Genomic DNA, 12,246 nt, shown 5'->3' with positions numbered 1-12,246 from the left:
TGAGCTAGGATGAAAATGGCCGGGAAGGGGATGTAGTACGCGCAACTGCCGACGAACAAGAGAGGCCGACGTCCGGGAGTCAACGGGGTCGCCCGGGGATGGTGAGGGGACCTCCTGACCCTCGCCAGGAGGGTCGAGGTCGCTACGCGCCAAACGGGAATTACCCTGCCGGAAAGTGCTCGCACGTGTCGGATGAACCCGACTCGCACTCAACTGGACGTAGGTTTTCACTTGCCTGTCTCGCTCACCTAGATCTAACCCGAGCGCGGTGGAGGCAAACAACGACGTACTGCAAGAAATAAGAGACGGGTATGGGGCCGCGTACCTCAATCCTCTAGAGGAGGGTCGCCCGAGCATCGTGCACGGATCCTCCGGGCGCGAAGTCAGTGGGGGGAAGATCACCGTCAGCAGATGACCTGGAATATCCAGGACAGTAGCCGTCGACCACGTTAAGCGAAGGAGGGCGGCTTTGGCCCCGGGTTGTTAAGCGACCACAACAGTCCAGGGTGACTAACAGGTCACGCGGGAAGGGAGCTCCACCGGCAGGAGGTTGTGGCTAGCAATCTGTCGAGCACGGGGGGGCGCGAGCAGGGTTGGAGCGGTTCAGCGAGGCGCCCCGGAACCATGCGGCGCCAAACACCGTGCTTAGTGCGAGCGGCACAACTCAGCACCGGAGGGGGGAGGGGGGGGAGGCCGAGGCGGTAGGTACACACGGGGCTGAGAGCCGTGGAGTCGGCGGGTGGCCACGCCGTACGGGCCTATGCGTGGTCGAAAGTTGCACCGCGGGTTGCAATAAGGCGACAAGCAGCGACGACCTGCACGGGACAAGGCGAGCCGGTGGGGAGTCCAAGGACGGCAACGTCCCTGTTGTTGACAATGATCCAGACTCTAGAACCTCAAGACGGAGATGAGACTAAACTGATTGACTCACTTCGCTCGCAACATGTTTCTACTTTTCAGGATGAATCGTGGCCGTCAATCGTTGTGAGTTATAACGGTGGATAAGCACTCCACGTGGATGCCAGCTCATCATTCCAAGACGGTTATAACAACCTTTGTCCACGTGGGGCGCCAGCTAATAATTCGGGAGAATGTTCCTTACTTGTTTTCTCTTTCCTTTAATAGTTGCTCTATAAATAGGAGCTCCGTGCTCGATGTAATGCTCGATCAAAACATTTCTTTCAATTCAAGTTGTTTTTCTTGAATCTGGTCGAGTCGAAGTCATCGTGAAGGGGGAGCTCCTCGTACAAGAGTCTGCAAGTGGTATCAGAGCACTGGAAGATCAATAAAGGTGCAGATGGCCAGGAAGAATGGAGAATTGAGCTCCGGCGGTGAGTTTTCTGTGTCACTGCCCACTCTCAAGCTGACTCGAACCAACTATCGAATCTGGTCCATGTCCATGGAAGTGTACCTAGATTCTCATGATCTTTGGCAAGCTGTAGTTGGAGAAAATGTCACGAAGAAGAAGGATCGCATGGCGTTATCGGCGATCATGAGTGCTGTCTCTGAGGAGCAGCTACTGCTGTTAGATGCTAAGAAGTCGGCAAGGGAAAATTGGGAGATTCTAAGACAAAGAAATCTTGGTGTAGATAGAGTTATTCAATCTCGCATCCAGGCTTTGAAGCGGGAGTATGAGTTACTCAACATGACCAGGATTGATTCAGTTGAAGATTTCTCTATGAAGTTTACTCGGATTGTTTCGGATCTGAGGAATCTTGGTGAAGCGATGATTGAGAAAGAGGTGGTCAGGCGCTTTCTGAGAGCAATGCCTGCCAAGTTTGATGCTCTCACACTGTCGTTGGAGCAGTATGGAGATCTGGACAAGATCAGTCTAGATGAGGTGATAGGTTCTCTCACTGTTCATGAGATGCATCTCAAGGATAGGGAGTCCCGGGAGGAGGAGCAGGCCTTACTGGCCAAAGCTATGAATAAAACCAGAATTGGGAATGAGGAAGATTTCTCGACAGGGGGAAGAGGAAGAGGACGCGGTCGAAGCAGAGGCAGAGGAAGGTTTTCGACTGCAGATGGAAGAGACAGGAAGTTTTTTGACAAATCAAAGATACAGTGTTACAATTGTCAAAGGTACGGCCATTTTTCTTATGAATGCCGAAATGAGAAGAGGGAAAGAGGAGATAGTGCCTACCTGACTGAGTCCTCGCAAGCTGCTCCGGTGACCGCAGAAGAAGAGGAGGAAACTTCAGCCTTGCTAATGGCGTTTGAAGAAATTGACAGTGAATTTTTACTACAAGGGGCTGAAGGTGAACATCCAAAATACGACTTATGGTACTTGGACACCGGAGCTACTAATCATATGACCGGAAACCAAAATTTCTTCTCACAACTTGATGAGTCGTCTGAGGGCTTTGTGAAATTTGGAGACAACTCAAGGGTGAAAATAGAAGGAAGGGGAAGCATTTCCATCATAAAAAAGGATGGAGAAGCCATGATACTGGAAAATGTGCTATTTGTTCCTCAACTCTGTGCCAACATCCTTAGCTTGGGAAGATTGGATGAGGAAGGTTACAAGGTGCTCATGCAAGAAGGATGTCTCACAATTCATGATCGTGGAGGCACTTTACTTGTCAAAGTAAATCGAACTTGTGGAAGACTCTATCTTCTGAAGCTGCAGGTGTCTGGAGCTGCTTACTCAAAAAAGAAGGAGATCAAACGAGTCGACTGTGGCATTTAAGGTACGGGCATCTAAATTTTCACTCTTTGAAACATATGTGTGATCATGGCTCAGTTGAGGGACTTCCGAGAATCAAGATTCCCGGCTCTGCATGTCGAAGTTGTCTTGTAGGGAAACAGACCCGAACTCTATTTCCAAAAAAATCCGAGTTCAAAAGCAAGCATCCACTAGAACTTGTGCATATGGATCTCTGTGGACCTATCAGTCCAAACACCTTGGGAGGAAACAGGTTTTTTCTGTTGATTGTGGATGATTACTCGAGACTAATGTGGGTTGCCTGTCTGAAACAGAAATCAGATGCTCTGCATCACTTCAAGAAGTTCAAGAATCTTGCGGAGGGAGAAAAGGGGGTGAAGATCAAATGTATAAGAAGCGACAGAGGAGGGGAATTTCTTTCAGCAGAGTTTACCTCTTTCTGTGACTCTCAAGGAATTAAACGACAAATTACAGCTCCTTATTCTCCTCAACAAAATGGCATTGTTGAAAGAAGAAATCGCACTATCATGGGGTTGGTCAGAAGTATGCTAAAAGAAAAGAATCTACCCCAGGAGCTGTGGGGGGAGGCTGTAAGCACTGCGGTATATTTACTCAACCGATCATCCTCATCATCTCTACAGGGTGCAACTCCCTATGAAAAATGGACCGGAAGGATCCCCTCAATTGAACACCTTAGGGTGTTTGGTTCCTTAGTTCATGTGAAACGAACTAAACTCCCACGAGGGAAGCTGGAGGACCGCAGCACCCCTATGATCCTTGTGGGTTATGAATTAGGCTCTAAAGCCTATCGGTGCTTTGATCCTGTTAACAACTCTGTCCACATTAGTCGAGACATCATTTTTGAAGAAGACTCTCAGTGGGATTGGAAGAAGACAGAAAAGGAATTGCCTTCTCTCAGTGTTTATTCAACTTCTTTCAACTTTGATGCAGGAGAAGAGGAATCTCCTCAAGATTATGCGGAGCATGAAGAAGATCAGGGATCTGCTGGGACTAGCTCGGATCAGAGATCATCCTCAGAGGTACCTGAAAATCAGAGGTACAAGTCGGTCTCTCAGCTATATGAAGATACCACTCCACAAATTCAGGATGAACATGAATGTCTTGTATGCTCTGAAGAACCTCGTTCATACCCTGAGGCATCACAAGAAGAAGCCTGGAGAGCGGCCATGGAAGAAGAAATGAAGGCCATTATCAAAAACTGTACGTGGAGCTTGGTAGAACTACCTGAAGGATGCAGACCAATAGGCCTGAAGTGGATTTACAAAATCAAGAAAGATGATGTATTAAGACACAAAGCAAGGTTGGTGGTCAAAGGTTACTCACAGAAGCAAGGAATAGACTATGGGGAGGTGTTTGCTCTTGTGGTGAGGTTTGAATCCGTCCGATTCTTGATTGCCATAGCTGCCCAAAAGGATTGGACATTGCACCATCTTGATGTTAAATCTGCATTCTTAAATGGAGACGTTGAAGAAGATCTGTATGTGAAACAACCAGAGGGTTTTGTGGTTCAAGGAAAGGAAGGCCATGTACTCAAACTTCACAAAGCCCTGTATGGTCTTAAACAGGCCCCCATAGCGTGGTACTTCAAGCTGCACAACTGCTTGTTGTCCTTGGGATTCACGAGAAGCAAACATGAACAGGGCATTTACTACAAGATATCCGCAGAAACTCATCTGGTAATTGGCGTTTATGTTGATGACCTTCTGCTGACCAGAAATGAAGAAAAAGACATTCAAGAGTTCAAAAGACAGATGAAAAGCCACTTCGACATGAGTGATCTTGGTAAGTTGAGTTGCTACCTTGGGATCAGAGTTAGTCAAGAAGCAAACTCCATAACTCTGTCCCAAAAGACCTACTCCCAGAACATTCTCAAACACACGGGGATGATGGACTACAATGCCGTGCACACTCCAACTGAAGCCATAATGAAATTCAATAACTCAAGTCGATCTAGCGTTGATCCATCAGTATTCTGAAGTATCATTGGAAGTTTGAGGTATGTTACACACACGACCTGATTTGTCTTATGCAGTTGGATACCTCAGTCGATTTATGGACAAACCTTCATCAGAACACTTCTCTGCACTTAAGAGAGTCCTACGATACTTAAAGGGGACACTTGAGTATGGATTGGTGTATGCGAAAGGGGACAAAAGGGAAGGCTTGATTGGCTATAGTGACAGTGACTTCGCAGGAGATGAGCAAGATCGCAAGAGCACCTCTGGTGAAGTTTATTTCTACAACACTTCCTTGATCAGCTGGTCGTCACACAAACAGAAGACAGTTTCCCTCTCCTCATGTGAAGCAGAATACATGGCTGCTACCTCTGCTGCATGTCAGGGTGTGTGGTTAAGAAGAATTCTTGGGGAATTATGTGGAGAAGAAATAGAAGCACCAAAACTCTATCTGGACAACAAGTCGGCCATTACTTTGAGTAAAAATCCTGTGCAGCATGGCAGAACGAAACATATTGATACGCGATATCATTTCATCAGAGAATGTGTAGAAGAAAAGATGATTTCCGTGGAGTATGTAAGAACGGAAGATCAACTTGCCGACATCCTGACAAAAGGTCTTGGATGTGTGAGATTCGTGGACATGGGAAGGCGACTCGGAGTTATAAATGCTTATGATAGGAGTCTGGATCATGGGGGAGATTGTTGACAATGATCCAGACTCCAGAACCTCAAGACGGAGATGAGACTAAACTGATTGACTCACTTCGCTCGCAACATGTTTCTACTTTTCAGGATGAATCGTGGCCGTCAATCGTTGTGAGTTATAACGGTGGATAAGCACTCCACGTGGATGCCAGCTCATCATTCCAAGACGGTTATAACAACCTTTGTCCACGTGGGGCGCCAGCTAATAATTCGGGAGAATGTTCCTTACTTGTTTTCTCTTTCCTTTAATAGTTGCTCTATAAATAGGAGCTCCGTGCTCGATGTAATGCTCGATCAAAACATTTCTTTCAATTCAAGTTGTTTTTCTTGAATCTGGTCGAGTCGAAGTCATCGTGAAGGGGGAGCTCCTCGTACAAGAGTCTGCACCTGTGACGTGGAGCGGAGGGTTGGGTGACTGGTGCAACTTGGCGCTCGACCCATACACGGACCAACTCGGAGAGAGGCTCCGGCAGCGCCAAGCGACCCGGACGAGCGCTAGCTGCACGTCCGTGGGCTGTGGAGCGGGTGCTTGCGCGATTGCGCGGCCACGCGAGCGGCGGGCGAGCATGGCACCGAGTCGCACGAGGCCAGCGTAGGGAAGGCCGGGCCCTGGGGCAGGCGCTCCTTCGCCTCTGACTTCCCTTCTGGCTTCCTCTAGCTTCACCACCTCTGCCTTCCTCCTTCCTTAGCTTTGAACTCTTCTCCTGCAATTTCCTTCGTCAGATCGTAACCCTAGAACCTCAAGAACAAGCTCTCAACTTTCAAACCCAATGAGGGGAATTTCTTCTTTCATCAAAAAACGGCGTCCCTGACTTAGGGCAACCCTCTTCCCTTATATAGGAGGGAAGTGGGGTGACCTGCTTACACCAAAGGAAGAAAACAAAAAAAGAAGAAACCTAAAGACACAAAAAGAGAAGGCCAACGACCTAGGACCAAGGAGATTGAACGAGAGGGAAGGGAGAGGGGAATCCCGACAAGGTTATCCCCTCTCCTTACATGTGAACATGGTTGAGTTTTAAAACGACGAATGATGATGGTTAAAAGCAAAAGACGAGTAAAGAAAAGACAGAAAATAACGATACGGTGTCCATTACCCGGAATACTTGAATCCGGGTGTGCGTACCGATGCCTTGGCTTGCCGGGCGGGCTCAACGCGGGCGGCCGGCGCTGTCGAGGGCAGCAGTGATGTCTCTAATGACGTATCCGGTGATGGAGCAGGTGCTGTCGGGGGCGATGGCGACGACTCCGACGATGTGTCCGGGGTGCGCCATCACTATATCTTCTTTTCTTTTGTATTCACAAAATACTCTTTAGTGGGCGAACACCTCGCAACGTGGGATTTGATCATCCCTCACGCCGAGTTTGCCAACAACGACTCGGTAAACCGCACCATCGGGTTGAGTCCGTTTGAGATCGTCTATGGCCAGGCCCCTCGTCGCCCACTAGACTTAGCACCTGTTGACCCACATGTTATGTTATCCGAAGACGGCATTGCATTTGCCCAGCATATTTCTGCATTGCATCAGCATATTCATGATAGTATCACGAGCCAAAATGCATTGTATAAGCAGTCTGCCGACTTGCACCGCCGACCCCGAGTCTTCGATGTGGGAGTCCTAGTGAAGGTTAGGCTTAGACCAGAGAGATACTCTCTCGGGACGGCTACAAAGCTACATGCCCGTAGTGCCGGCCCGTTCTCAATCCTCCGAAGGGTGGGCGAAAATGCCTACGTCGTCGAGATTCCTCCTACGTGGGGAATAAGTTCCACGTTCAACGTGGCGGATCTGGCTCCGTACCGAACCCCTTCTCACCCCCACACCCTTGCCTCTCTAGACCCATTCAGTGTGAGTGAGCTTGCCGCGACCACTCCCCCGCTTGTTTCACCCAATTGGCACGAGGCAATCGACTGTGTATTGCAAGAGATAATGGACTATGCAGGGAACGAGGTCGCGAGGAGGTTCTTGGTACGATGGCTTGAACGCACCAGAGCATACGACACGTGGATTTCAGAGGTGGAGCTCCGCCGCCTTCGCTCGGATCTACTCCAGCCGCTGCCCTTCGACGCGCCTAACTCGCTGGAGTCGAGTTCTTCCGACCCTGGGATGATTGATGGCGCAGCCCCGGCGACAGCCCCGGACACGTCTTTGGAGTCGTCACCGTCATCCCAAACAGCACCAGTGCCGGCCCTCGATACATCTCCGGAGACGTCACCACCACCCTCGACAATGATGGCCGTCCACGTTCAGCCCGCTTGGCAAGCCAAGGCGTCGGTACGCACGCCCAGATTCAAGTATTCCAGGTAATGGACACCGTACCGTTATTTTTATGTCGTTTCTTTACTCGTCGTTTTGCTTCCGTCTTTGTCATTCACCATTTTAAACTCGTCACGATCGCATGTTAGGCGAGAGGATAATCCTGCCTGGATTCCTTCTCCCTTCTCCCTCGTTCACTCCCTTCTTCCTTGTTGTCCATCTCCTTGGTCCTAGGTCGTTGGAGTTCCCTTTATGTGCCCTTAGGTTTTTCTTTTTATCTTCTTCTTTTGGTGTAAGCAGGTCACCCCACTTCCCCCCTATATAAGGGAAGAGGGTTGCCCTAAATAAGATACGCTGTCATTTTGATGAATTTTGAAGTATCGTTCTTTTTCAAAGAGTTGGCCACCTTCCTGTCGATCTAGGGTTACAGACTGTGAAGTTGCAAAAGAGGAAAAAGAACCGGGAGCAAAGGAGGAGATAGGAGAAGAGGAGAAGCAACGGAAGAAGGCAAGGGAAGGTTGGGAGCAGCGCCTTGCGCCCACGTGCCATCACACACGTCCTTGGCACGCTGCATTACCACTCGCGCACACGCGGCAGCGCGCCGAACGCGCCGCCAGGTGTAGTTCCCTCCCGTGCATCTCTGTACCGCGGTCCCCCCGTTCGCGCCACCTCTGAGCGTGCTGCAGGGCCATCCGCGGAGCCGTTTGCGTTCTTGAGTACCCAGGCCGCCTGCCCTCTCACTCACCACGCCAGGAGCTCGTGTGACGCCAACCAATCTCCTCGGTGCTGTTGCACCGCCAAGCGGCATCTCTGCCCTCGTGCACTTCCGCACGAGCCCCGTCCCTGAGTATGCGGCTTCTCCCACATCGCCCCGACCCGCTCACAACTGCCCCTCTAAGCTCTCCCTCTCCCCGCTGCCGCCGTTGGGTGCCGACTTTCGCGCCGCCCGGGTGGCCAGCCCCTCGACCCACCCGGTTCCTCGGCACCGTATGACCAGCTGGTTCAACTATCCACCGGTACTCCCTCTCTGACCTCGCGGTCATGAGCTGAGGAATTCTACGACGGACACTCCCCAACTATTCGCGCCGCGACTCGCGACGTGACGACGCTGTTGCTGGCGCTCGCGTTTCCTGACCTCACTCTTGGCCTGAGGCGCTACCTGGGACCCTCGTCCTAGACTTTGTGTGCCCCGCAGTGTAGCTCGGCCTATCGCCACGCATGCCCCCAGCGCCCTTGGGCCACTCCACCGGCGTGTGCGCACCGTGCTGCACGCCTTGGCTGCCCCGTGCCGGCGCCGGACTGCACTCGGTACTCGCGCCGCACCCTTCCGCCGCACCGCGCGCCACGCCGTGCTGGGGTTGACGACTCCACGCCAATCACGTATCGGTCGCGCCTTCTGTAGTCGCGCCTGCTCGCGTCTGTTGCACCGGCAACCCCCGCTCCATCATCCCAAGCCTTCCCGGGTCGGCCGAGATTGCGCGGATCGACTCCGGACGAATACTTGGTATCCCGTTCTCTATCGCTCTCGTCTCTTATTTCTTGCAGTACATTTTCATTGCCTCCACAGCGCTCGGGTTAGACGTAGGTGAGTGTGTGAGGGCGAGTGAAAACCACGAACTAGTTAGCGTCTCTCCCGGTCTCGGGACGAGTCGGTCTGCCCGCCGTGTGCGAGCACACCCCGGTGGGAGTTCTCCTGTTCGGTGCCGTAGCAACGTCGTCCATCTGGACGAGTGTCGAAAGATCCTCCTACTCCTCTCTGGGTGACCCCGTCGACCCCTCGGACGTAGGCTCCTTTCCGTTCGTCGGCAGCTGCACGTACCACACCCCTTTCTAGGCCATTTACATTCACGCTTGCCTTCTTAGGATTCTCGTGCTTGACGACCCTACGAGCGTTCGTCGCGCACCAACGCGCCGTCGACACCGAGTACGAACCCTTGGTGACCGCAGGACTTCATCTCGGATGTGGTCCTGCATCACTGTTTCTACATCCATACTTGGAGTACGTGTTCCAATCTTGTTACCCATTCCCCTTTAACCTGGTTCAATAAGAGTTAATACAGGCTCCGATTTGTTTGGGAGAGCGGAAGTTCCTTGGGTGCACCGTTTGTTCGTCGGAGGCTCGGTGGCACTGCTGTGCACTTCTTCCTTGTGCTTTCCCGGGTCTGCCTTTTAATTGCTCTTTCCGTTTGTTCGATTTTCTCCAAGTTTCCTTTCCAGAGAGTGTCGATACAACTCTCTCACCAAATTAATAAATTTGGCACCTTCTGAAACCCAATTCAATGATATCAAAGTAGGTTTATTTTCCTTTTTTGGCGCTGTGTTTCAATCATCTCAAAATATGAATGGGAAAAGCCGTTTTGGGTGTGTTGCTTGTGTATCATCCTCCGTAAACAACGAGAAAACAAACAAAAAGATACTCTGTTCTTCTTTGATCAATCCTTCTCATCGGGCATTTTTTTCCATGTTCATCTTTGCTTTTTCATCTCACTTCTTCTTGTTGTGTTTCTCTGTTCTTTTTCTGTTCTTACTTTCCTCATCTTTTCATCTTCAATTCTTCTTCTCTTATCCTTTTATTTTTATTTTTCTAATTTTTCATTTGTTTTTTTGTATTTTAGTGAACCATCGTGACACGTCGACATCGACAAGGGACATGGTCGACCGCTCCGAGCCGCTCGTGCCAACGTCCGTGATCCGGAGTTCAAGTACTCAAAGTAAGTTTTCTTGTTATTTATTTAAATGGTAATTTTGGATCGGGTCGTGTACTGGACCGGTCCCGTCTTTTATGTTTTGTTATTTTTCACGAAATGCCATGTAAAGAGGAGGGCCACGTCACGTGACCGACCCGTCCCTAGTCTTCGTCTCTTGGCACCCTCCCCCTCCCTCCTATATAAAGGGGAGGCATGCCCAAGGACAGGGTCAAAAAAAGTCTTTGAAACCGATCGTTTTGCCATAGTTTTGCTATCGTTTTTTTTGAGTTATCTCTGTGAGTGTCAGAAATAGCAAGGGGTCATCCCCTACCTCTCACCCTACAATAGGAGGCTGTTCGTCTCCCCCTTCATCCAGCGTGAACCAGTTCGCCACAGGAGCCTCCGCCCACCTCAGCTGTCATCGTCGCTTTTGGCTCCTCCAGCGTCCCTCTGTGCGCCTCGAGTCGTGATTGCCCGTTCGTCCTGCGACGTCGGACTCTCCTGACTGGTCGTTTGCGTTGTCATATCACCTAGGGGTCGTTCCTCTACGACGCTCACGGCTGGTCCCCGTCGTCACCGAACCAGTAAACGTCACCGGCGACGCTCTCAGTCTCTCGGCCGCGATCCCGTCCACCGCCCGGCCGCCACTTGGGTCATCTGCTAGCGGCTACCACCGATCTCAGCAAGCCCGTGCGCCTGTGATCCGACGGCCCCGCCCAACATTCTCGCGACGGCCCTCGCCCGACCATCCGCCGCGCGCCCGCTGCCGGCAACGCCAGTGCCCTATTCGGCCGTCCGTGCCTCTGACTAGTCGTGCTCTTGGCACGTCCGTGTACCCGAGGCCCGACGACGCTCCCTTGCTCATCTCTCGCGCAACCGCCCTCTACCGGGTACCCGCCGCGGGCCCAACCGCCAGTGATCATCCCGTGCATCCAACGTGGGGAATTCTCTTGATTGTTTGATGATTAACTGAGCGTGACCAGGTTCCTTCTCGCTCCCTCCCCCTTTTTAGCAGTATTGTTACTTTCTCCAGCGTCGTCTCCCTCTATCGTTTTCCTCTGCCATTTTCCATCGTTATAACTCGGTTAGGTTAGCCACCACTGTCAAGCGGTAGGGCTTGTCCTTGAGATTGACGTTCAATTCCTGTCGTTGGGGTTGAACTCCACCGGACCTTCACACGCCCCTCTCGTCGAGCTAGATCGTATAGGTTCCGCGGGTCACTTGGAGTCAACCCGGACCTAGTCGTCACTTTAGGATTTACTGGATCGTCGCCCCACCATCGGCCCGTCCTCTCCGCTCTTGAGGATTTTTAACGTGCATTCATTGACATATTGATCATTCATCGAGCATCTCTGTGACGTAATACGAGCCGTCGATCCCGGCCGTATCGTATTATATCATATTGGTATCAGAGTCGATCGTGTTAGCATTTGCTTAACACGGTCGGACGAATATCAGTTTCTTAATTTTGCTTGTCCTTTCGTTACCCATCGCATCTTTTTAAAATTCACTTGCATACTCATAAGTTTCCCAAGTTTCTCTCCTCTTTCCTTTGTGACATCACCCTATTATGATATCTTTTTCTTTTGTATACCTATCTCTGTTTATGTCTACGTCCTCTCATCTGAGTTCATCTTTATGGTACTAGCCTGGAATGCATCTAATGTTGTGTAGTTGATCAATCATTATACGCTCCCATATTAAACTTCCATTTATGTTCACCCCTCTTGAAAAAAAAACAAAAAAGAGAGAGAGAGAGAAGAAGAAGAAAAAGAAAAAAAAAGAGAAAAAAAAAGAGAGAAAAAAAGAAGAAGAAGAAAAAAAAAAATTCTTGGGTTTTTTCTTGGAAGCATCTCTATTTACTCGTTATGATTGTTAATCAAACTATCATCCAGGCTTAGTTGATAACTTCCATCTTCGCTCATTCTCTCATTCCATTCTACTCTTTTTGTCTATCT

At 50.4% G+C, this 12,246-nt stretch overlaps 1 long non-coding RNA gene across 2 annotated transcripts; it reads left to right on the top strand.

Moving 5' to 3' along the window:
• Window positions 1-8,937: 8,937 nt before the first annotated feature.
• LOC144704834 (uncharacterized) lies at window positions 8,938-11,997 on the top strand. Of its 2 annotated transcripts, none has more exons than XR_013581912.1 (3): window positions 8,938-9,105; window positions 10,217-10,312; window positions 10,596-11,997. It is a non-coding gene; the product is annotated as an uncharacterized LOC144704834 (long non-coding RNA). The 2 variants fall into 2 exon arrangements; XR_013581911.1 differs by lacking the exon at window positions 8,938-9,105 and adding an exon at window positions 9,594-9,761.
• The last annotated feature ends 249 nt before the right edge of the window (window positions 11,998-12,246 follow it).

Source organism: Wolffia australiana, chromosome 6 (genome assembly GCF_029677425.1).
Source record: "Wolffia australiana isolate 7733 chromosome 6, ASM2967742v1".
Classification (NCBI taxonomy): domain Eukaryota; kingdom Viridiplantae; phylum Streptophyta; class Magnoliopsida; order Alismatales; family Araceae; genus Wolffia; species Wolffia australiana.
Note: the sequence above shows the minus strand (reverse complement) of the source record. Positions and strands in the feature narration are given on the sequence as shown.